At 40.6% G+C, this 27,657-nt stretch overlaps 1 long non-coding RNA gene across 1 annotated transcript in view; it reads left to right on the forward strand.

The window, feature by feature from the left end:
* LOC141598585 (uncharacterized) overlaps nt 1-27,657 on the forward strand; it is a 66,248-nt gene that overhangs the window by 38,119 nt on the left and 472 nt on the right. The window lies entirely within an intron of this gene.

Genomic DNA, 27,657 nt, shown 5'->3' on the forward strand with positions numbered 1-27,657 from the left:
CCTCGCCAAAGTCGCGAAGCTCGGAGATCGTCGTCATCCCCGTTGCGTCAGTGTACTCAAGGGTCTCGGGGTATGCTGGAGGGTCGACGCCCGCCTCCTCAAAATTCAAAAGAAGTCTTTATTCGCTGATCATTCATCATTTTGTCAAGTCAACTTGAAACGGGAAAATGAAGCACTTACCACGACCGGCCAGTACGCCAGCCTCTGGCGAACAATCAGAGAGTAATCCTCACCAGGGAGGAGAAGAGCGTCGCTACCAACGTCTGGCAGGTCAGCCTCCCTCTCAGCGTCATAAGGCTCCTTAAACATCATCCGAGGAGGATCGATCGAAACCATGAAGGCATCACGAGAGCACTGACGAGTTAAACGTTGGCCCAGACACCACACTGGACCCATAGACGTCCTCAGTAGCCTCCTCAGCAAACGCCTCCTCTAACACCTCGTCAAAAGTAAGAGAAGGGTCGAAGTCAGTGTCCACGTCCATGGGAGCCCTCCCCGACGTAGAAGCCATGTCACCTGCAAAATTAGAGCAAATTAGGCCGCGTCAAATGACGACGAGCCTCGGTCAAATTGAATTCGAAGCCTTTCAAGCTCCGAATATGGCATTTTCCCACCATCCTTGGCCATTTATTTTGAAACCCGATCGCTCATGTGGTAAAATGGGTCGATTCAAGTCTAAGTTCGAGCCTAGTAATGGGTTTGAGTCAAAATTTTGGCAGCATTTCGTTATAACGGTGATTATGCCCTAGAAAGTGTTCTGAAAAGGCCGTCACAAATCAAAAATCCGAGATGGTAGGAAGTTTACCCATCACACAAGGATCCCAAATACAAAATTTCAACACAAATGGGCAATCCTAAGTCTAATTTCGAAACAATTTACAAAACAACTGAGAAACTGTCTCAATTCTACTCAAATGCTCAATACTCAATGAAAATTCGAAAAGAACACATGGTTTTGTTCTTTACACTACCAATTATCCATTTCTAATATCAATTTCACAAGACAAATCCATTTGGGGGAAAAGGCCCAAATTTTCGAGTTATTAGGGTTGAAAACCCTAATTGTTTCGATTCAAATTAAGCAAAATGCGGATGTTAAAGCGAGAATGAGACACATAACTCGATTAGTCATGATTAATGGAATGGATTGATCAAAATTTGACGGAAAATGGTTGGAATTTGAGAGAGTTTAGAGAATTTGTGTTTTGTTATTATGAACATAACACGGGTTCTGTCGAGTTTTTACTCAGACAGGGACGAACCCAAGAAAGGACGCAGCAGGTGTTGTGCCTCTTCCTCGGCTTCCCTCCAATTCAATTTTCAAAAGTTCGTTACAAGTTCGTTATTCGTGGGCCCATCTTTGGTGCGCCTCTTCTCCAACATCATATATCGTGTATTTGGTCCGCTTGATATTTATTCTTTGTCCGGACCCGTATTTTTGAGCAGACTGTGAATTGTCGCAGTACTTTATCAAGACTTTGCTTGCAACAACGAGCGGATTTTCTTTGACGGTGTTTCGACACGCCTCAATTATTTCCCCAGCGTGAGTTCATGACAGCCGATTGTACTTCTCAAGATATGGAGTTTGTTTGAGACCGACGCAAGCAGATTCCCCCAGCAGTTTCTACCGACATCCTGCTGCTTTTGATATTATATTATACTTTGTTCCCATGACAACTATCTCGTAGGTTCCCAGACTACCCATGTTCCCACACCAAGCCTTCACCGATAGGATCGTACTCCTTTGAAATCGCCTTTTCCGGGTTCATACTCCCAAAACCATGTATACCCTTAGGCTGCCTTCTCACCGACATTTTCTTTTAGGGTCCCATGCCCTTAACACAACCTTTACATATCCTTTGAGTCCTAACCTTAGCTCTTACGCTTACCCTTAGCTCTTACGCACCTCCGGAAGCATCTCGATAAATAAGTCTCAGGTATGGTTTCTTCTTATGGCTGGCGAGCTTCCTTACATAGTCTAATGGACTTTAAACGACCCTCCCCGATAGTCGACAGACTCTAAAATGTTACCGACGACAGGTCCTTGGCTCAGACCCCTTGAGCCGCCTCGCGTCACCATAGCCGTCAGGTTGTAATCTTCGATTGACCTGATGGCTACACTTTGACTTTCGCCTTGTCCAAGCCTCGATCCAAGTGGGGGCTCTGTAAATACCTCATTTCTGCACTTCCCGCAAACCACGCAGTGATGATTGGGCCGCATGTTTGGTAAACGGAACGATTTATGACAGTTTATAAGTTTATCATCAAGTGATAGCTCAAATACTTATGTCTACCCCTTGGTCGTCATCTACGTGCCATTAAGGTCGTTTTGACAGTAATTAGAGTTCATTTGGAGTCCGGGTCAAAAATCGTCTTCATTTTCTAATAAACCGTTTTAAATGCCGAGTCGGAATGTTCTGGAATATTCCGGATATTTCTATTCCATAATTTTAGTCTTTTCATCTTTTGGCAAAATATATCCCGAAATTATATTTTGAACAATAAGGAAGTTGAGATCTACCGCAATTCCATAACAGAAACGCGGAAAATCTTTCTTCCGCAGGAGGAAACCTCTGGGGAAAGGACGCAGCACCTGTCGCGCCTCTTCCAAAGGTCGCAGTGGTTTCTGCACCTCTTCCCCGGCTTTTTTTCCGCGTATTTTAAGATCTTTTCGAGATTTGTTTCCAAAGTTTTACCGTAACCCTAATTCCTCTGTGTGATTAGTATAAATAGGGACATTCGTTCCTCATATTTCTCACGCGAGTGTCCGCCCTTCTCTTCTCCCTTTGCATTCTAAGACCGCGCTCTTTGCTTATTGACGTCTACATGCTTGAACTTTCGACCACGTAAGCACGGATCCTTCTGAGTACCAGTCTCGTTTTCCATGACCGACCAATTTGACCAACTCCACTCAATTAATCAAATCAATTCAATTTAATTCCTCTTACGAGGGCACTTTCATCATACATTCGAGTCGAGCAATAACTAATCGTTAACTTAGTTAATCTCGTTTCGTCAAACATGTAAGTCTGAGGGTGTAAATCCCATGTTTTATTATTGTACTTTTTATTGTATAAATTAATGTAAGGTTTACGTCGAGAACATGTTTAAAACAGATTTATAAAACCTTTTATCAAACCTATTTTAACGGATTTACAGAAGACAGACGTTGAGAAGAAATGCAGCAACTGCTGCGCCTCTAGGAAGAGTCGCAGCATCTGTTGCGCCTCTTCCTGAGGCTGCCGCAGTTTCTGCCTTTCTTCTTCTTCCTTTGTTCTTTGTTGATTCGTTTCTTTTGTTTCGTTTTTGTCTTATTTTCTTCATATTTCTACTCGCATAGTTATAATACATAATTCCTAATAATTTATCACCCTTTAAATTTCCGACTTAAATCCCAAGTATTCAATATTTGCGGGTTTTCGTCATTAAAATCAAACCCGGGTTTTAGAGATTAGATTTGTTTATATCAAGTCTCTGGAATTCGCCTTTTGTATATCTTTCATATGTTTGTCACCATCCTCATCGAGAGTTTAACATAGCAAACCTAAATAATTTGTATTAATAAACCTAATTTGTGATTAGTCTATAATTCACTTTAATTCATTCTAATTAATTTAAGTTCGTTTTTTTATCGCTTTTATGACCAATTCACATGTAACTAATCCGTTAAATCACTTCTACTTGAGTCGAACATTAATAATCGATCATTAAATTCACCAACGAATGTTAACAACATGCAGTTTCGGCTTCACAGCTAGAACTCACCTCAAGAACAGACGCAGTGACCACTGCGCCTCTTCCAAGGGACGCAGCACTGTTGCGCCTGTTCCGGGGTGATTTTTGTCCCTGAACTTCCGTTTCTGCTTTGACCTAGTTTGTTAGCTTATGTCTTAATCGACTATTAATTGTAGTACCACCACTATTCTGTCTATTTTCTAGCCTTACTTATTTTCCTTTTCTTTTCTAAAATTATCGTTTTAAATGTATTTTCGACGTAAATCATTGAACCATTGTAATTATTGTAATTTTAATTATCGTATGTCTTTTGGTGTACTCTTTATTATCGTTTGTTTGTTTTCACACGTAATCAACCTTAAATCCATACTTTGACCTAATAAGTAATATATTATATGTTCACCGACTTAGTTAATTCTCAAATGCTAGGATTAATTTATTGGATGTTGCATTGCATGCATATAATCGACAACATATCAAGTATAGATGATTTCCCTAATCATTAGTAGAGGCCGCTATCGAGGCGGGCGGGATTAGGTGTTCGATCAAAAGAGCATCCTAATACGTACCCTCGCCCCTTACTCCAGATCTCTGTGAACATCCGTGTTCATTGGCATCCACGAGAGTTATTCTAGACATAGAATGCTAAGGGTAATGATACCCGTCATTGTGAGTACCAAAAATAATATTTATATTTCCTATTAAAACTAACCTAGGCTAGTGGTAATAGGGTCGAACCACAAGGAGGCGAATGTAATTAATAATTGTCTAATTCTAGTCTAAGGTAACGAATGTGGGGGTTGAATTGATTTGGTCGTTAGCTAAAGGTAGACCTGGCAAAAGTATACCGAACCCGAAAAACCGATCGAAAATACCCGAATCGACATCTGACCGTACACCCGAAAGATATAACTGAACTTCACCCCGAAACCTGAATCGACCTGAATTGATTCGAAATCGAACCGAATTTGTAATATCCGAAATAGACCCAAGATCGAATGAACCTAAACTGTTTCAACCTGAATTGTTTTAATCCGAATCGATATATACCTGAATCGATTTCAACCCGTACATTGATGACAGAAACCCAACATTGAAACCCGAAATGACCCGAATGTTCCTAGGCGTAACATTTAGGGTGTCTTTTTGTACATGAGTGTCACCCATTTGACATCAATGAATTAATATTATATCGTAGTTATGCAAAAAAACATTATTTATTACCTTTTTTAAAAAAATTATTCGTATTATATCCAATCTTTTGAATAAAGACCTAATCCCTTGATATCCGATCCGATTATGACCTGACTCGAATCTCATCTGCTCTGATATTGACCCGACTCGAACCTTATTTGTACCGATATTGACCCAACTCGAACCTGAACTAACCCGAAATATCTACAACCGATTAAAAGTGAAAACTGAATCCAACCTGAATTGAACCGAACTGAAATCGAAAAAAAGGATAAACCGAAATAACCCGATCCGAAATAACCCGAACCGAAACTGATCCGATTGACCCGTTTGCCACCTCTAGCTAAAGGCAATAAAGATAATAAACTAAATAGACGGATAAAACAAATATTAAAAAGGGGTGCAAGGATGGTCGGTTCACTATAGTTTCGGCGGCAGCATACTAAGTAGGTCTAAATCAAACACATGAGGCGGGAAAACAAGAGGTCCTCTCGGTCCACTCTTAACAAGTAACATCTTTCGATCTTGCTACAAGTCCCTAATATCACTAGTACTAACTCTCGTCCTGAAAAGTGACTAAAAACCTAAACTTTACCTATCTTTCGATCTGAGCATAGTTTAGTCATTTTAATTGATGGTCAATCAACCTTCCCTATCTTTCGATCTAATGGGTCAGTCAAATCCTAAACATTCAACTAGTCGCGTGCACTCGATTCGTCAAATATAGAAATTAAAATAATTAAAACGAAGGTAACACCTCACGTGGTCAGTCGATCGACCAGGTATGGCAGTCGATCGACTGACACGCGATTTCAGTCTACTATTCTAATGCCGCCTAATCCTACAGATTCCCTACATCCTAGCACGAATAATTTAGCTACTCATGACTATAGTGGAAACAACAATAATATTAAGGATTAAAACTACGGAATTCATGCTTAAAACGATTAGGCAAATAAATAACATAAAACGATAAAATTGGCTTTTGGAACCTAACTAGCAATTTCTATACTATCAACGCAATAAAGATGAACTGAAATAGAACAGAAGGAATACCGCAAATTGCAGAGGAATTGTAACGGAATGATTAGAAGTACGAACGAAAATCCGATGCGAAACAGTATTCCGAACCCTAATTATTTGATATTCTAAAACTGATAAAAACTGAATGTAAAACTTGATTGAAAACTGAATGTCTATTCTCCAAACTCAAGCTGCGTTATAAAGGAAAAGTACGCAGCTATTATTTCTAAACCTAATATATCATGGGCTTGCTAATTCTCGATCTTCTAATTCACGTCTGAGTTAGCGTCTTGGTCGATCGACTGCTGGGACCGGTCGATCGACTGGTCCATGCTGAACAGTAGCTACTGGAACCCGTGGGATGGTCGATCGACTAAGGGGGCCAGTCGATCGACTACTTTAACTGACTCTTGACTTCTAACTTCTCGTGGATTTGTCTTTTGGACCTTGAAATGCGCACCAAGCTCGTTCCTTAAGTGAATACTTCACGTCAAATGCAATGCAAGATACTCGGGGACGGATTTGGCTCAAAATCTACTTATTTCCGCATAAATCTGCAATATTACATAAAAATACGAAAGTAGACGAAATGGGGCAAATAGTAGTCTTTAACTACATAAATGAGCTCTGAAATGCGTGTAAAATAGGGTGTAAAACATCATATAAATGACACGCATCAAACTTCCCCAAACCAAACCCTTGCTTGTCCTCAAGCAAGAACTAGACTCGATCTAATGACCTATTGGAACGAGTTCAATCTCAGAGCGAATTGCAACATGTAAAGCCTAAACCATTTTAATGCAACAGCTAACAATTAATTAGCAATGCGAATCATGCAAACGAATTATGAAGTCGTTAAAAACTGCTGAACCGTCGACTATAGAGACTTATCAAATTGGACTCTCGCGGGTCGCTCATATCACACATAAGCACAGGTGAATATATAAGAGGATAGAAAGAATTCATTTTGTAAAGACTCTCACTTAACTACGACCTATAAGAACATGCCTGCAATATAACATGAAAGTAGTCTCTACAACCGTACATATGCATTCCAACCGAACTAATGACTATGACACATGCCGAGGTGTATATGGATATGTGAGGTATGGGTAAGAAGAGGCAAAACATTTATGGAAAAGTGAAGATACAGGTGATCAAGCTAGTACCAAAACGGAACCATATGGCAACATCCAACTTCTTGCTCAAATTCAATCGAAGCAGTGCTATAGCAAGCACCAAACTCACATTCTCCGTAATAAATCAACTCCCCATAATATATAAATGAAACATGGGAGCAAAAATCGCCATAGAATAAAACTTAAATCATGCCAATTGATTTCTTTTTCTTTCTCGGGCTTCGGTCGATCGACCAAGTAGAGCAGTCGATCGACCGGTTGAAACAGTACAACACTCTTTTTTTTTCGAAATATTATTTTCTTCTTTTTTTTTTTTGTTTCTTTCTTTCCTTTTTCATTTTCCAATCATCATCTCAACAGAGCATATGCTACCAAAAACGAGTAACAATCCCAAAAACTAAACTACTAGCTTGACAAGGGCAGGCTAAATGTAGGATGTAGTAAACGGGAAAAAAAAGGCTATTTTTGGCAGTGTGGAGCTTATGGGTAAAAATGAGAAAAGGGAAACCTCTACCACATGTGTCAACAAACAACAAACCGAATGCATACAGGTATTAAGCAGATTAAATTCATATTTATGCATATTGATGTAACATGTCTCATAAGGAGTACTACTCACATTCCTAAATAAACCGGTCATAGATGTCACCAGTTATAAGCTCTAAAACTCAGAAATATAAGTAGTTTGCTAAATATCTAAGTCAAGTCTCAAGTCCAGCAAGAATGTAACGAAAACTCGTAGACTATGCAAATGATTCTACTAATAACATGTCAATTAGCAAGGCTTAGGCAATAAAACAGATGCAAATGCAATGTCATCATTGAAATACTACCGTTCCGACTCGACTAAATGCTAAAATAAACGTGCAAATTTTTGAATTTTGATGAAATTTTTCAATTTTTTTGAATTTTGTATATATGAGAAATGAAATAAACAATGCAAAACAAAATGTAAACGTGAATGCAAGCAAATGATATGCGACGCAAAACCCTTCCCCAAACCAAATCGCACAAAGTCCCCATTGTGCAAAATCATGTAATGAAGAAAAGAGAAACGGGAATTTGCGATAAAATAAAGAAATACGACAAGAAGTGGAACTCGGAAACTCACAAGACTTTAAGCGCAGCAAAAGGAAACCTCCTCAAACTAGCGTGAGCTAGGAGGTTTCAGTAGCCAGCAGTGCTACCAATAAGTACCTGAAAAGACAAAAGAGCCATGCATAAGTCCGAGAAAACAATTTTTAAGCGGTAATTATGTGCACAATTTGGAAAATGGAAGAAATCGGAAATATGACGGAAAATAAAGTGGAGTAGAAAACTCCCTTAATTCCGCAAATCGACCAAACACAGCAGGGGAGAGGTCGTGAACAGGAACAGCAGTGCAGGGTGGTCGATCGACCACATATCCCAGTCGATCGACCAGAGTGAACAGGAACAGAAGCTCCTGGAACTGTGCAGCCAGTCGATCGACCATAGAGATCAGTCGATCGACTAAAAATACTGCTGTAACTTCTGATTTCTTCGTATTTGCTCAATAACTTGAGCTAATGAGGTCCAAAAACCTGCAAGTGCACAATAATACGCGCCCAAAAATTGCGCAAAACCCAAAGTAACCATCTAAAGAGTTTAATATCCTAAGTAAACGTAAACGGCGAAGTTTCGCGCACACAAAACAATAAATAAAAAGGTTCAACGAAAGCAAATAAAATGTATAGTTTGTGAAAAAGTCTCAATCAACTAATAAATGATCAAGAACGGCCACGGGATGGCCCACTTGGTCGGCTTCTAGCTACAAGAAGTAGCCTCAATAGTGATCATCTTCTCAGCTGCACTCTCACTTCCATCGTCTGCAAGACTCAACGGGTCAACATGTCGGACATCTTCCCAAGCAATGACCTCTTCGGACTCGTCAAAGTCCAGGTCGGACTCTCTCACTTTGACTGGCTCATCTTCAAGCTCCTCATCCGTGCCATAGCTAAGGCAACCTAGACCGCCTCTTGAAACGACTTGCTCCTTCACAGCCGGAGCAACAGGCATCTCTCCCTTCCCCAAACCAGCTCCTGCAATGTCGAAAATAGAAGAATCTTCCTCCACTTTGCTCCCAATCTGGGGCGGAGGTGTTACAACAGGAGTAGGAATAGAGACAGGCATATCAGAAAGTATAAAATAGGATTTCTTTTTAGAAACCGTATTGCAAGTGACAGGCCACATGGGGTCTTTCTTCCTAGCTGTATGGGCAAAGACAATGGAATGCTTGCCTACTTTGAAGGTCAAAGTTCTCGAACCAACATCAATAACTGCACCAGCAGTGTGCAGGAATGGTCTACCTAGTATGATAGGTACGTGTGCATCTTCGGGCATATCAAGCACCACGAAGTCAACAGGGAAGAAAAACTTCCCTATTTGCACGGGGATGTCCTCTAAGACTCCTATTGGCTGGACCGCAGAGCGATCAGCCATTTGTACTGTCATGTCGGTCACTGCAAACCTAGTCAATTTGAGCTTTCTAGCAAGACTCAAGGGCATTACACTAATACTGACTCCTAGGTCACATAAGGTTTTCTCTATAGGAAAGATACCAATGCTACAAGGAACAGAGAAGATACCTGAGTCTTCTAGCTTATGGGGTGCAGTGTGGGTCAGATAAGAACATGACTCTTTAGTAAGTGCGACAGTATGCACAGTTTCAAGTGACCGTTTCTTGGACAAAAGTTGTTTCATGAATTTAGTATAAGCAGGCACTTGGTTTACTAATTCGAGAAAAGGAACTTGTGCATTCAAGCTACGAATAACTTTTTCAAACTTATTAAAAGATACCTGTTCCTTCGTCGGCACTAATCTCTCTGGATATGGGGCTGTAAGAAGTAACTTAGCCCTCTCTTCTAAATCTCGCATGCCGGCGTCGGTGGATTTAGGCTGAAAATCCACCACCTTCTCCTTATTGAAGCTTGAACCATCTTCAGACCGTCTCAAATGTGAGCCATTAACCGACATTGGGTCGAACTTCGGAACCGGAACGGACCCATCAGCATTCGGGTCTGTCCTCAATACTTTCGGGGCAGTAGTACCCCGAAATAAGTGATCCCTCAGGTTATCGGGCATTGGAGGATGAAATTGATCACCATCAGCAGCGGTTCCAGTCGATCGACCAGGTTGGTCAGTCGATCGACTGACTTCAACAGTACCAGAAGCTCTTGTAACTCGCAGACTGGTCGATCGACTGGGTATATCAGTCGATCGACTAATATACCTGGTAGACGCCTTTTTCTTGCTTTTATTCGTTACAGCTTTGTTCTTACTTGTTTCCGCCTCATTTTTTTCAGGGACATCTTCGACCATAACAGGCCCCTCAAGGGTGGACCCACTCCTCAAAGTGATAGCATTAAGGGTCTCTTTTTGATCAGTTTGAGTCGGTAGATGTCCCGGAGCTCGAGTGGTGTTCTTGCTAGGCAATTGGGCAATTTGGCTCTCTAGCAGTTTCATCCCGGCCTCTCTAGCTTGGGACTCCTTTTGCAACATATTCTTCAATTCAGCAAACTCAGAATTTTGGGATTGTTGTTGCTGTTGAGAGACATACGGAGGCTTTTGATATTGCTGCTGCTTATGAGGGGGCACATAATTCTGTTGTTGCTGCTGCTATGGTGGAGGTTGAATCGGATTCAAGACATTTTGGCTACTCCACCTCAAGTTGGGGTGGGCATTCGGCTCAAAGTAAGTATTTGTCTGCCTATAATGTTGAAAGGCAGCACAAGACTCAAAAGGACTGGGACAATTTTCTGAAACATGTCCCTCGGCTCCACATCTTTTACAGACGAAAGGGCCGTCTGACACGGCATTTACATGGTATATACCTCCTTTTGAAGCTCCTCCCAACTCGTACTTGTCAAATCTAGCAGTGAGGGCTTCAAGTGCAGCCACATAAGGAGATTCAGCAGCTCTCCTTTGATTTCCCCGGGAATTCCCATACTCAGCTTTGTGGGTGGCCAAGTCATCAATGATCTTCCACCCCTTAGTCTCCCTTGTATTCTCCTGGAATCTGCCATTTGCTATCGCATCCAGGATAGCCCTTTGATCGTCATAGAGTCCATTGTAGAACTGATTGCATAGGCTCCACTTCTCAAACCCATGATGCGGAATGGTTCGCACCAGCTTCTTGAAACGGACCCATGCCTCATGAAAGTTCTCGTCTGGCCCCTGTTTAAAGCTCGTGATCTGAGCTCTAATGGCATTGGTCTTCGAGGCAGAAAAGTACTTCTTGTAAAACGCCAAGGCCAACGAATTCCAGTCAGTTATCCCAATGGCAGCTCGATCCAGGTCTCTATACCACTCCCTTGCAGCATCACGAAGTGAGAATATAAACGTGGTCTCCTTTATTTGGTCCTGGGTCACACTGGTCGGCGGGGGTATAAAGCAGCAATAATCGATAAATGTCTCCATGTGCTTAGCTGCATCTTCATTCGCAGCTCCGCCAAACTGGTTTCTCTCAACCAAGTTGATATAGGATGGCTTCGGCTCGAATTTTCGGTCCATCCCAGGTAAAGCAAATCCCTTATAGAGATTCGCGGCTGTCGGCTCAGAGTGACTGGCAATAGTTGCTTCTTCGGCCATTTCTAGAAAGTCTGGAGAAGTGACTGTCTCAGCAGATGAATTAGAAACTGGAGATGAAGGTGGATCCTCCTCAAATAGGGCGTTCTCGTAGTAACTAGACAGAGTACTCAGCTCTTCCTCTGTCGGCAATATCCTAGATGATCGTCTCAACTCACGCAGGGTCTTTTCAATCTCAGAATTGATCGGCAGTAGTTCACCACCCTGTGCCCTGCGCATAAGAAGAAACTACAAAAAGAATATGAGAATAGTTTAAGGAACGAATGTCCCTTAAACTAAGAAACAGACTAAAATAAAACAACTAAAAATTAGAACAATTGCCTCCCCGGCAACGGCGCCAAAATTTGATACCCGTCGTTGTGAGTACCAAAAATAATATTTATATTTCCTATTAAAACTAACCTAGGCTAGTGGTAACAGGGTCGAACCACAAGGAGGCGAATGTAATTAATAATTCTCTAATTCTAGTCTAAGGTAACGAATGTGGGGGTTGAATTGATTTGGACTATAGCTAAAGGCAATAAAGATAATAAACTAAATAGACGGATAAAACAAATATTAAAAAGGGGTGCAAGGATGGTCGGTTCACTATAGTTTCGGCGGCAGCATACTAAGTAGGTCTAAATCAAACACATGAGGCGGGAAAACAAGAGGTCCTCTCGGTCCACTCTTAACAAGTAACATCTTTCGATCTTGCTACAAGTCCCTAATATCACTAGTACTAACTCTCGTCCTGAAAAGTGACTAAAAACCTAAACTTTACCTATCTTTCGATCTGAGCATAGTTTAGTCATTTTAATTGATGGTCAATCAACCTTCCCTATCTTTCGATCTAATGGGTCAGTCAAATCCTAAACATTCAACTAGTCGCGTGCACTCGATTCGTCAAATATAGAAATTAAAACAATTAAAACGAAGGTAACACCTCACGTGGTCAGTCGATCGACCAGGTATGGCAGTCGATCGACTGACACGCGATTTCAGTCTACTATTCTAATGCCGCCTAATCCTACAGATTCCCTACATCCTAGCACGAATAATTTAGCTACTCATGACTATAGTGGAAACAACAATAATATTAAGGATTAAAACTACGGAATTCATGCTTAAAACGATTAGGCAAATAAATAACATAAAACGATAAAATTGGCTTTTGGAACCTAACTAGCAATTTCTATACTATCAACGCAATAAAGATGAACTGAAATAGAACAGAAGGAATACCGAAAATTGCAGAGGAATTGTAACGGAATGATTAGAAGTACGAACGAAAATTCGATGCGAAACAGTATTCCGAACCCTAATTATTTGATATTCTAAAACTGATAAAAACTGAATGTAAAACTTGATTGAAAACTGAATGTATATTCTCCAAACTCAAGCTGCGTTATAAAGGAAAAGTACGCAGCTATTATTTCTAAACCTAATATATCATGGTCTTGCTAATTCTCGATCTTCTAATTCACGTCTGAGTTAGCGTCTTGGTCGATCGACTGCTGGGACCGGTCGATCGACTGGTCCATGCTGAACAGTAGCTACTGGAACCCGTGGTATGGTCGATCAACTAAGGGGGCCAGTCGATCGACTGCTTTAACTGACTCTTGACTTCTAACTTCTCGTGGATTTGTCTTTTGGGCCTTGAAATGCGCACCAAGCTCGTTTCTTAAGTGAATACTTCACGTCAAATGCAATGCAAGATACTCGGGGACGAATTTGGCTCAAAATCTACTTATTTCCGCATAAATCTGCAATATTACATAAAAAATACGAAAGTAGACGAAATGGGGCAAATAGTAGCCTTAAAATACATAAATGAGCTCTGAAATGCGTGTAAAATAGGGTGTAAAACATCATATAAATGACACGCATTAGGTAACGAGTTCTTAATGCCTATGTCATTACTTTTTGTCTTGACATGACGCGAAGTATTCAAACGGTTTCCAATTTTGCACAATAAATTGGTGGCGACTCCACAAATGCAAACTCTTGTTTTCCCAAGCGCCCCCGTGGGCCCCCCGTGTCCACAGGAGGATGGCCAATCGGCTGCGAGCCATGGCCATCGAGGCACTTGTTTGTGGCCGGAGACGGCAGGTATGAACCTCTCATTCTCTTACTTATTTTATTTTTAAACTTTATCGCAACTTCTTGCGTTTTAGTGAAATGATTGAAAATGAGGCATTTCTTCATCATTTGCAGAGAGAGCGTGACCTGGAGCGCGAGCTGGCACAGACCAGGGAGGAGACAGCTCGTCCATTGAGGGAGTTGAAGGTCAGAGACGCTGAGATCGCTGCTCTCGAGGCGACCGTAGCTGAGTTGAGTGGCCACCAGGACTAGCTGCTTTTCCTTTTTTTTTGTCTTGTATATATTTTGCACATTTTGGACTTTATTTCGGATTTTTCGAACTTGTTTTGGGCGAGGGCCCCCAGTGTGATGTATATATCACATTTTGGTTGTACATATGATGGCTTGAGTGCCTTTGCTGCTGGGTGTTTGTTGTTCCTGCAGGTTAGCTTAAAAACAGGTTTGGTAGGTGACGGTTTGTGCCGTCATGCTGCCGAAATTTACATAGAATTTACACGCAAAACACATAACATATAGGTGCCTTAAATTGGCAAAAAATGATAAAAAAAAAAGTGAAAAAAAAAGCTCGAAAATGAGCAAAAAATGACAAAATGTCCAAGAATGCATAGAAAAATGCGTAAAAAATGCCCAGAAATGAGCAAAATGACCGGACGGTTGGGAGGGCTACCCCCCAAAAAAAATTTAAAAAGAAATGTATAAGTATGAAATGTATTGAAAACGAGGAGTGAAATGATTCCCCTAAAAAAGAAAATAAAATAAAATGGGTAAGTGTGCTCGTTTGGCGAAAATGTCGACTTTGTCTGGAAAAGCGAACCCGAAAATAATTAGGAAACATAAAACTTGGTAATTTGACGGAATTACCAAAATAGTACCCTATATGAAAAGGAAATTATAGCAAAAAGGCAAATTAGGAAAGATCCAAATCTGAAAATCACGGAAAAAGGCCTGGGGAAGAGGCGCAGCAAGAGCTGCGACTCTTCGAAGAGGCGCAGCAGATGCTGCGTCATTTCCCCAGCTAGCCAGACCTCAACAGAAAATAGGGTTATAGCAATTAGTATAAACAGAGACTTCGGGGAAGCTTTTATTCACACAATTCCTTCATCTTTATTCCGTCTATCACATAAAAGCTCTCATATCTTCTAAAAAATTTCAAAATTATGGATGCTTTTGAAAACCGTCTCAAGGAGTGGACAAATGAGTTTACGAGTGTTGAGAAACACGACATGGGTGCTTTTAATTTGGGATCGATCTTGAGTCTCAAATTAGTGAAAATTGTGGAGCCTTTGTTGGATGCTTGTCTTGACTATTGGGACCCAAATTTTAATGTGTTTGCCTTTCCCAGAAGCGATATTTATCCTTTCCCTGAAGAAATAGCTGCTATTGGAGGATGGGACTCAAAAAATGCACCCGCTATACCCCTTAGCTCTCAAGGATATAAAAGTAAGTTTAGAGACTTGCTCGGATTGACCAAGGCTAAGGTGGACCGTCTTGTGAACTCAAAAGGAGTCCGTATGTTTGACTTTATTGACCGATTTATAAATAGGGAGGACCCTACTATTTCTTATGTTGCGAGGCGCAGGGCCTTCGGGTTTTGTCTACTTCATTGCTATGTCCTTCAAGGGCATGTTGACAAGGAGATGAGAGGTGACCCTCGTTTTTTGAGCCTAGTGGAACAAATGGAGCTGCGCAAGAGCCCATCATGCCTTTGCTTAGGGGAGACCATTCTTGGTTTGGATAACAAAAAGGCCAACCGCGAGCTTCCTTATTTGGGAAGTCCCGTCATTCTGCAGGTAAGAACCCACTTTCTTCTTTTTTTATGTCAACCGTTTTTCTTTCTTTTTCGCTTTTTTCTTTTTCCTTTTCTTTTTTTTCGTCTCTTTTTTTCTTTTCTTTTTTCGGTTGGAATATGGGCATTAATTTCCGTCTTCTTTTGCAGGTTTGGCAGATGGAACGCCTGCGGTTGATCAAGCCCTCAGTTAATGTGCCAGGATACCATGCTCGATCAATTGCAATGAGAACTAGACTCTATATCGTGGACTTCACTCGGGTTTCAACTATTGGGAGAATAAGCTGAAGAGTGAAGAAGGTCCCCTGATCCGGTGGATTGTGCCGTGGTGGCATCTCAGGTCAGTCACTGGAGTTTCATCTTTGGACCCGACGCTATCAGTTCGCATCCCTGGCTTGGAATTCATGATTTGCATTTTTTCGGAGAGATTGATGAGGCAAGTGGGCCTTAGGCTGAAGATCCCGAAGCTTGACACCGTTCCTTAAACTGCATTGGCACACACCACGGAGTCTCGTCGAGAGTGGGTAATTAAGTGGGCTCAGAGGAACATGTGTCGGAAAATGTATCCTCAACAATAGTGCGATCACATGATTTAATATCATAATTAAATCTCATATAAAGAATACGTGAGGGATGATTTATTATATAATCAACTGATCGTCATTAATCGGTAATGATTGGCTGACTAGAGTTTGACATTACTGTCGTGTGACGGTGGTGGTCAGTTGATCCCTTAAGGTCACACCTAAAGGACAATTCCCTTAATGGATAAATTGATTAATTGTATGATGATACGAGATAATCAATTCCTTAAAAGTGAACAATTTACTTGTGAGAGAGAATATTGATATATTATTGTAATGGGATTAAATAAGATTTATTTTAGTAATAAAAATGCTTTGTTACTAAAATTGCTTATTGTTTGAGAAACAATAGAGATAAGAATGAATGGTTAATTATAATTACAAGAAGTTGTGAATTATAATTTTATGACCCATTTTATTTATATGATCAAGTATCACTAGTCAATTTATTGTATGTAATTTAATTAATTTGTAAAATGATATTTATGTAATAAATATGCATTAAAATTAATTAATAACATGTAATATGCTACATGTGACATATTGTGTGACAATTGATAAAATAAAATGGTAGTCCATTTTATGACATATGGACCGAATGGAGGGAGTATTATAGGTGTGAGGATGACATTATTTTATGAGATAAATTAAGCATCATCATAGCTAGTGCATACTAGCTTACACACCTAAGATATTGAGAAGACCAAAAGTAAAAAAGCAAGATGCCAATTTTGGCACCTAGCCCTTGCCCCCAACCGGTTTTCTCCTCTTTTCTCCCTTAAGAGATTTGTTCTCTACTTCTAATTATTCATTCATACAACAACACATGCAAACATCTCATCCTTCTCTCTAGTTTTCTCCAACAAGTTTTTGGAGATTCACAAGCATTTGTTCATCCATTCTAATATCACAATAACATTACTAGTGTAGTAATAATAACAATATTAGAATCGTTTTAAGGGTACTAGTATAATAATCTAGTTAATTAGTATACTAGTTTAAGGGTAAGTCTTGGGTGCAATCTAAGGAGGATTTCTATACTTGGGATCTTGGAGGATCATCCATCACATTAAGCTCAAGAACAAGTGAAGGAAGGTGACCTTGCTTGTGCCCTATATTTCGAACCATATAGCAATGTAAGGGACATTATTTTTCTTATAAATCTTTCATTTTGTTATGCATGCACTAGATCTAAAGAACATATATAATTAACAAGTTAATTTGTTCACTATTAGAGGAGTCTAATAATAGGTATACAAACCTAACAACATGTGGTTTATACCAGTTCCTATTGGCTTATACTTGCAATGGAGAAAGGTTGGTACTCCGGAGGAGCGTGAGAAGTTGAGGAAACGCAAGCCAGTGGATTACAAAATCTGCGAAGTAGCAAAGGAGAGTCAAAAGTATTTGACTGAGGAGGAAGAAGAGGCTGGATTCCGAGTCATTTATTCGTCGAAGAAACCGAAGACCGCTTCTGCCATGGAGATGGTAATGGATCGAAATGGTAAAGCTAGACCGCGAGAACGACCGTTGGTGATTAGGTCGGAGATAGCACAAGAGCGCCCGGCTCGTGGTCGAGATAAGAAGTATGATAAAGGCGACAAAGGTAAGGGGAAGATGGAAGAATAGCCTTTGTTGTAGTATTATTTATTATTATTTAAGTTGTAATAAACGGCGGGGTTTTTAGAATCCTAGCCTAGCATTTATTTCACCATTTTCGCATTTATATGTATTTGCCCAGTTAGGTTTAAACTTTCCGCGTGGATCTACATGTAGTAGAGCTCTAACTGATTTGAGCACCAAGTCTCATTCTTTGATGTTCCTAGGCTTAACCCGTTTATTAAAGGCTCGTTTCATACGTGCCTGATATGTCTGCACATTATGTAGCGCGCGTAAACTTCGTTCATCCAAGAGGATGAGTTCCTCATATCTATCTCTATTCCATTCAACTTCTGGAATTTGACTTTCGAGCAAAATGCGTATGGACGGAATTTCTAGTTCAACTGGTTGTACAGCTTCCATGCCATAAGTTAGAAAGAATGGAGTGGCCCCAGTGGGTGTCCTAACTGATGTGCGATAACCCCATAACGCAAAAGGTATTTTGCTAGGCTAATCTCGATAATTGTCGATCATTTTCTTGAGGATTGTGACGGCATTTTTGTTAGCTGCCTCCACCGCGCCATTAGTTTGAGGTCTATAAGGCGAGGAGTGGTGGTGTTTGATTTTGTATTTGGCTAGCAATTGTGCAGCTTTGGCTTGGAAATGTGACCCATTGTTACTGATGATCTCATGTGGGCAGCCATATCGACAGATGATATTGGTTTGTATGAACTTTGCCACATGCTTAGCTGTAAGAGCAGTGTAGGATGCTGCTTCGACCAATTTGGTAAAATAGTCGATAACTACTAAAATGAAAGAGTGACCTCCTGTTCTGGCTGGAGTGATCTTCCCAATGATGTCGATTCCCCAAGCATAAAATGGCCAAGGAGATGTCATGGTGTAAAGTATTGAGGGAGGGACTTGTTGCACATTCCCGAAGATTTGGCAATTATGGCAATGCCTGACGTATTTAATACAATCTGACTCCATTGTCGTCTAGTAATATCCTAGACGTGTGATTTTCTTTGCCATCATGGGTCCACTCATATGAGGACAACATTCTCCATCGTAAACGTCTTCCATCACTTTTTGTGCCTGTGAATGATCAAGGCAACGCAAGACTACACCAAGAGGTGTTCTTTTGTACAATTCTCCTTGCATGAGAAGGTATTAAGAGGGTAGTAAGCGTATGGCGCATTGTCCCCTCTTATCCATATCTGGTGGGTATGTACCATTGAGTTTGAAGTTTAGAATGGCTTGGAACCAGGGTTCCTTTGGGCTTTCTTCCTCATCTGTAAGGTGGTATACATAGGCTGGTTCTGACTGTCGTTCGATGCATAAAGGCATTTCAACCATGTTTTTTGGCATATTAATAAAAGATGCTAGTTTTGCAAGAGCGTCTGCAAATTGATTATCTTCACGAGGCAGGTGTAGATAAGTGACCTGATCAAAGAATTGGGCAACTTGATCTATCCTAGCCTGATAGGGTGCTAGACTTTCACTTTGAATTTTCCAAGATCCCGTAATTTGATTAATGATCAAGGATGAGTCTCCGTGAACTCGAAGATTCTTGATGCCTAAACTTACTGCTGCTTGTAGACCAATGAGACAAGCTTTATATTCTGCTGCGTCATTTGTCACCTCGAAGTCGAGTTTGACAGAAAGTGATGTATGCTCGCCTTCAGGAGAAATGAGCAACACTCCTATTCCAAATCCTCTTAAATTTGATGCTCCATCAAAATAAAGATCCCAAGAGTCTACACTGGTTTGTAGTATGTCCTCTTCTGGAAACGACCACATGTCTATTGCTTGGGTGTCGCTGATAGGATTATCTGCGAAAAACTCGGCAACGGTGCATCCTTTTATGACCTTCAGAGGTACGTATTTGAGATCGAACTCTGAGAGCATTAAGGTCCACCTTGCCAAACGTCCATTGAGAACAGGTTTCTCGAAGAGGTATTTGACGAGATCCATTGTAGAATACACCTTGACAGAGTAGCTAAGCATGTAGTGGCGTAGCTTCTTTGTTGCCCACACCAGAGCGAGGCATGTCTTTTCGAGAGGTGTGTATTTACATTTATATTCTAAGAACTTCTTACTAAGGTAGTAGATAGCACTTTCTTCTTTTCCAACAGTTTGTGCGAGCATAGCCCCCATGGCTGTTTCAGTTACTGTGAGATATAAACCAAGAGGTTGATCTCGTTGGGGAGGCAATAGCATGGGTGGCTTAGCCAATATCTCTTTAATCCTATCAAATGCCTTTTGACAGTCATCGTCCCATATGGTATGATCTGTTTTGTTGAGCTTTTTGAAAATGGGTTCGCAAATCATGGTAAGCTTCGATATGAATCAGCTTATATACTGTACTTTGCCCAAAAATCCTCTAACCTCCTTCTCCGTTTGGGGTTGCGGCATTTCGATTAAAGCTTTGATCTTGGATGGATCGATTTTTATTCCCCTCTGGCTGACGACATATCCCAGAAGCTTGCTTGACGTTACTCTGAATGCACATTTCTGAGGATTGAACCTCATATTGTACTTTCGCAGTCTTAGGAAGAATTTGCGAAGGTTATCAATATGCCCCTTCCGATCCTTGGATTTGACAATCATATCATCGACGTATACTTCTACTTCTTTGTGCATCATGTCATGTAGCAAAGTGGTCGCGGTGCGTTGATATGTAGCTCCAGCATTGATTAGCCCAAATGGCATGACTGTATAGCAATATGTGCCCTACTGAGTGACGAAGGCTGTCTTATGCATGTCTTCTATGGCCATTTTGATCTGATTATACCCGGCATACCTGTCCATGAAGGATACCAATGCGTGATCTACTGTATTATCTACCAATATATCGATGTGTGGTAGAGGGAAGTCGTCCATGGGACTTGCTTTGTTCAAGTCTCTGAAATCAACACAAACCCGGATTCGCCCATCCTTTTTGGGTATGGGGACTATGTTAGCCACCTAGTCTGAATACTCGGAAACTTTAATGAACCCGGCTTTGAATTCTTTATCGACTTCTTCTTTGATATTAAGAGCCCATTCGGTCCTCATCCGACGAAGCTTCTGTTTTAGAGGTTTGAAACCTGGTTGGATTGGAATTCGATGTTCTACGATATCCCTGTCGATTCCTGGCATGTCTTTGTAAGACCAAGCGAAAACGTCCTTGAACTCATATAGAACGTCGATGAAATTGGTCATTTCAGTTGGGTTTAAGGTCGTCCTTATCCTAAGTTCTTGGGGTTCTTGCTCGGTTCCTATGTTGATGGGTTCGGTGTTTTCTATAACTGGTGCCCCCTTCCCCCTCTTATAGTATCTCTTTAACTATGTAGGGAGGTAATTCGATTGAGTCTGGGTCAGGATCATCCTCATTATCATTGTAAATAGAATTGCATTCAGAATAACACAAAGAGTAAACAGAATCTGCTTTATTCATATTAAATTTTTAAAATAGCTGAAACAAAGAAGTCATCTGTTCAATAGTCAGTAGCGGTAAAGGAACAGCTGCTGGGACATTTCCCAAGCTACTGTTACTATTCGATGCTATGCTAGGAGAAACAATGGGGTGGGGGAGTGACGACAGAAGAAGACTCTCTAGCAACTTCTCTAGACTCAGACTCTGACTCCGACTCCGACTCTGACTCGAATTCGTCGTCTAAAGGTTCTCCTTTGAACATCTCTCCTTCTCCAGTGGTGACTTTGAAGAGCTTTCCTTGGTTATTAGTCCATTTGATTGATTTTCTCCATCCTTTCTGCTGATTTGAACTGGTGTCAGTGATCAATGTGGTGGGGTTGAAATGGTCATCTTGAAGTATCATGGTAATGATCTCATCTTGCACTGCTCTTACAAATCGGTCCTCCCCGAATAGAAGGCTAACGGCTTGTTCGTCTAAACAAGGTGTTTGACGAGTTTTGACGGTAGGAACCGTTTCTGGAGGGATGAAATAGCAATCGTGGAAGACCTTGATTCCAGCTAGTTGCATTCCTCTATAATGCTAAGGTTATGGAAACCCGTGAAAGTATTCATAACTCCCTTCTCTAACAAAGTATCCATTTAGGATAGGGAGATAGGATCGCATCTGAATCCCTTTGTTTTTACGGTTTTGGAATTGAGTGAGCATTTCTAAGGCTTCTGCTTTTGTGGGCTTGTACCCCAATCCTAATGGTACCCTTTGAGAGTTTCCTTCTTTATATGGCACGAAGGTATTCTTCTTGGCAGGGTTTAATGGCATTCCTGGGAAGTATCCCTGGGATTTGAGTATGTGGTTGACCACCAAGTTGGAGTATGGGTTGAAGTATAGAGGTGCTAGTTCGCTTTCCACAAGATTTATGCTCTGAAATCCCCCAAGCTCATATACTGGGTCTGTGACTACTTGGTTACTTGACATTTTCTCTATTACGGCTTTGATAGGTGACGGAGTGATCGTCACTACTTTGCCATTTAGAGGAATCTTAATCTTCTAGTGCAAGGTGGATGTTACCGCTTTGGAAGCGTGAATCCAAGGCCTTCCTAGAAGTATGTTGAATGATGCTTCGATATCCACTATTTGAAAATTAACCTTTCGATCGATTGGCCATGTGGCTATAGTGAGATTGATTAGCCCTACTACTTTACGTCGTGTTCCATCGTATGCTCGAACACCTTGGTTTGTAGGAGTCCAATTTGATTCTTTCATGCCCAACTTGTATGCTGTTTTTAGTGGTATGACGTTGACTGCAGAGCCATCGTCTACCAAAGTCATTGGCACGTTCTTCTTCAAGCATGTGACTGTAATGTATAGGGCGAGGTTATGACTGGCGCCGAAGGGAGGCAAATCTTCATCTGAAAAAGTAATTGGGTTACTTAATTTAACTGAGTCTTGGAAGACCAAGTTGAATATGTCGTCAGGCGTAGAGTTGTGCACTACGTTCAATTTAGCCAATGCTTGCATTAAAGCTTGACGATGGGGAAATGAACTCGCAACTAGTTTCCAGACTGAAAGATCATCCTTTGTCTTATGCAGTTGCTTTAGCAAGTGGTCAGTAGACGTATCTTCGCCATCGTTTGGGGTGATGGCATTAGTGCTTGTAACTGGACCATTAGCCATAGGGCCATTTTGAAAAACATTTTGATATGGACTCCCTGAACGAGTAAGGTGGTCTATATCTTGATCTTTGCTAGCCTTGGCTATATCCTCACTAACCTTGACTAGATAGTGTTCTGTGAGGTATTCATCTTCATCGTCATCGGCCCATATTCCGTTGACGATACTGAGCTCTCTCAACCTGATGATCTCGGCTTCCAGACTGATTTTTTGCTCGACTAGGTTGTCAACTACTGCGATTACCTCTTGCATCGTAGACTCTTGAGATAGACTTGGAGTTAGTGACACGTTCTCCCTAGGTATGGTGCCGGGATTGCGTAGAGATGCCACTTCCACTTCCAACTCTGAAACTTGCCTACTCACACTTTTTGCCCATGCGATGAAATCGGCAATGGTAGGAGAAATGGTGGAATAGCTTCCTTCTTATTCTAGTGCATGAATCTCATCCTCGATTGGAGAAATGAGGTGTGAACAATCTAAGGTGGATTCTTCATCTGTCATCATCAGAACTCCAAGAGGATTCTGAGTATTGTTAGGCTTATCTCTAGGAGGTATAGGTAAACGACCATCTTCGATCATATCCTGAAGGACATTTTTCAGTTGAAAGCATTTTTCTGTATCGTGTCCCTTGCCTCTATGATATTCACAGTATGCATTCTCATCCCAGAACTTAGACTTCTTTTCTGGGTCAGGTGTAGGTCCTATAGGTTGGAGCTTACCTTGTTTCATCAATCTTTTCAGAGCGTTAGAATATGAATAACCAATGTTCGTGAATTTCCTTTGCGGGTTATTCTTCTTCGATGATTCGACAAGGTTAACCTCATCAGTCTTGCTAGTAGAGCCATAAGAACAACTCGTTGAACCTTTTGGGTAAGAACCTCTAGAGTGCGCATGTTGACTTGGATCTCAGCATTATCCGCGTATTGTTTAGTGAACTCAATTGCGGCATCATCCCAAGTGGCAATCTTCTTGTGCTCCAAAGAGTAAAACCATTACTTAGGAATGGTGTCGAGAGATGAAGGAAAGATCCTTAGGAACATCTCGGGTTTGATGCCTTTGATGGACATGTAATCTTTGAAAGCACGAATGTGGTTCAAAGGGTTTCATGCCCCTTGAATTTTGGAATGTCAGTCATGTTGAAGTTGGAAGGCAATTGAGCATTTACCGCCTCATACTTGCGATTGTTCTCCCTGTAGATGTCATCTCCCTTAAGGTACATTATTTGTTCCTCCAAGTATTGGAGTCGTTTTTCAGCTTCAGTAGGACCTAGTGGGGGTTGACTTTTGGTTTTCCCACAAAGGGTGGAAGGTTATCATGCACGCTCATGTCAGGAACATCATTCTCTGCAGGAGGAAGTCTAGTTTCTACAACAAAAATTCGGCCTTCAATAGCATTGAGGCGAGCATAAGCTTTGTCTTGGCTTGTTTGGAGACGAACGAGCGCAGCTAGGATTATATCATTACCATTTCCGGGTTGTCCATTAACACTTGCATGACTAGTTCCAGGCATCTTGGAAACTGAGCATTGGAGAATGATGACGAATCAAAACACGATCGACCATTTTAGCACACTTACTCAAAAAAGACTCGACTTGTGAAGTGGGGGTGTGCCACTGTGTTAAGTGAGGTTTGAAAATGACAAATTTTGAAATGTTTTGTCCTAGGCAACTGTAGTGTAGTTGTAGGAGTGTCGACTCGAGGTGAGTTTTTCAAATGGGTTTTGAGGCCCGAATTTTGACTAGACATTTGGACAGAGTTTCGACTCATTTTGCGCTATTTTAGGCCACTTTCGAAAATATTTACATTTTAAAAGGGTTTTTGATTTTACAGAAATTTCGTCATGGTTTTGTTTACAAAATGGTGATCACATATGATACAAGCATTCATACAGGCATTATAACGGTATGATGAGTGCATTTAAAAGGGTTTTGGCTTAAAAGGTGGGTTATCATACCAAGCAATCAAACCCTGGTCTGTGGAGAAGTCCATGCCAAACATAAGTAAGGTCGGTTCCTAGTTCATTTACTCGAGTAGTGAAAGCCTTTGATACAAACATGAGTATAAACCACGGTATGGTTGACGTCAATCGCTATCTATCCTTAGGCCCAGATAAGAATTTGGACCGTCCAGACGCGACGATTGGTCGAATGTGTTGGGTTGGGCCTAGGAAGGCCGAATAAAACAACCTAAGAAGGTCGAGTAATAAAAACCGACAACTGTCTTGTATAAACTATTCCTAAACCTCGTCCAAGTTTCATTCAGGGTAACACGTAAGTGTATTATCCCCAGCGGAGTCGCCAAACTGTGGACACGGGCCACGGAGGCGCTTGGGACAAGCATTGCATTTGTCGAGTCGCCACCAATTTTTATGGGAAATTGGAACCGTTCGAATATCTCATGTCATGTCAAGACACAAGGTAGTAACATGAACACTAAGAACTCATTACTCTTAGCATTCTATGTCTAGAATGACTCTAATGGATGCCAATGAACACGGATGTTCACAGAGATCTGGAGTAGGGGGTGAGGGTAGGTATTAGGAGGTCCTTTTACTGAAAACCTAATCCCGCCCGCCTCGATAGCGGCCTCTACTAATTATTGGGAAAATCGTTCATATTTGATATGTTGTCGATTATATGCATTACAACATCCAATGTTTTAATCCTAGCATGTTAATTAAAATGTGTCGGTAAGCAAATAATTTGCACTCAATTATGTCGAATTGGGAGTTAGAATTAATTACATGTGAATACAAGCAAATAAATCATACAATAATAAATAACAGTAAATAAATAACGATAATTAAAATTACAATGATTTAACTGATTTACGTCAAAAATACACTCAAGACGGAAATTTGAAATAAAAATTTGAAATTAAAGTGACAAAATAGGATAGATTAAGGGTGATATTACGGTTAATAGTCAATTAATTACGTAATTAAAGGCTAGGTCAAAGCGAGAACGGAAATTCAGGGACAGAACTCACCTCAGAACAGTTGCAGCACTGCTGCGTCCCTTGGAAGAGGCGCAGCTATTACTGCGTCTGTTCTTGAGTTGAGCTCTGGTTGTGAAATCAGACTTGAGTTGAGCTCTGGCTGTGAAGTCAGAACCGTGTGTTTGTTAATGTTTGTTAGTTCGTTTTATGATTGATTATCGATATTTTACTCGAGTGAAAGTGATTTAACATATTAATTATGTGAAAACGTCATAAAAGCGATAAACACGGATCCAAACTAATTAAAACGAGTTAAGAACGAATCATAAACGGATTAAAACGAAGTAGGTTTAATTACGATGGCGGAAACGAACTCAAAAGAACTAAATAAACTGAAAATAAATAATGGAAACATACAAAGTACGAATTTCAGAAACTTGATATGAACAAATCGAGTTTCTAAAAATCCGGGTTTGATTTAGTGATGAAAACCCGCAAATATTGATTATAAGGGATTTAAGTCGTAAACAAAATGCGATAATTAAAAGGAAAATGTTCAAATTATTTTATGTACAAAGAAAAGAAATAAAATAACAAAGTAAAGGAAAAGAAACGAAAACAACAGAAAAACCGAGGAAGAAGAAGAAGAGCAGAAGCAGCGGCAGCCTCTGGAAGAGGCGCAGCAGATGCTACGACCCTTCAAAGAGGCACAACTGCTGCTGTGTTTCTTCTCGACGTCTGCTTACTATTATTCCGTAAAAAACGGTTTGATAAAAGGGTTTTAAAAGTCGGTTTTGAATGTATTTTTGACGTGAATCATACATTAATTGATACAAAAATCAAATACAATAAAAAAGATGGGATTTACACCCTCAGACTTACATGTTTGATGAAACGAGATTAAATAAGTTAACGTTTAGTGATTGCTCGACTCGAATGTATGTAGAAAGTGCCCTCGTTAGAGGATTTAGATTAAGTTGATTGATGTTTAGTGGTCAAATTGGCCGGTCATGCAACGTGACTGGTACTCAGAATGATCTGAGCTTACATGGTCGATTGATCAAGCACGTAGGCGTCGAAAGCTTAGAGCACGGTCTTAGAATGCAAAGGGAGAAGAGATGGACGGACACTTTCGTGAAAAATATGGAGACCGAAGGTCTCTATTTATACTAAAATATGTGAAGAGTTATGGAATGACTCAAACTTTGGAAAGAAATCATGGAAAAAGTCTAAAAACAGACATAAACGAGCTGGAGAAAGGGCGCAGCAGCTGCTGCGATCCTTCCAAGAGGCGCAGCATCTGCTGCGTCATTTCCCCAGTGGTTTCCTCCTGCGGAAGAAAGATTTCCGCTTTTTTATTATGGAATTGCGGTAGATCTATACTTCCTTATTCCTTAAAATAAGATTTACGAGATATATTTTACCAAAAGATATAAAATTAAATTATGGAACAAATATTCGGAATATTCTAGAGCATTCCGACTCGACATTTTAAACGGTTTCTTAGAAAATGAAGCGGTTTTTGACCCGGAATCCAAATGAACTCTAATTACTGTCAAAACGACCATATAGGCGGGTAGATGACGACCAAAGGGTAGACACAAGTATTTGAGCTATCACTTGACGATAAACTTACGGACTGTCATAAATCGTTTCGCGTACCAAACATGCGGCCCATCATCACTGGCTGGTTGGTGGGAGGTGTAGAAATGAGGTATCTACACTATGTAACTATGTTTGTAGTTAAAATGATGCAGCTAGTTGTTTCTAATGGTGACATAATGAGTTTTAATCAAGGTCTTCTTGTGGTGATAGTTTGTCTCCTTTGTACATTCATGGCGCATTTAATTCAAACTCAGACAGTTAGGCACTTATGGATTTTGTAGC

This window comes from Silene latifolia, chromosome 1 (genome assembly GCF_048544455.1).
Source record: "Silene latifolia isolate original U9 population chromosome 1, ASM4854445v1, whole genome shotgun sequence".
In the NCBI taxonomy this organism is placed as follows: domain Eukaryota; kingdom Viridiplantae; phylum Streptophyta; class Magnoliopsida; order Caryophyllales; family Caryophyllaceae; genus Silene; species Silene latifolia.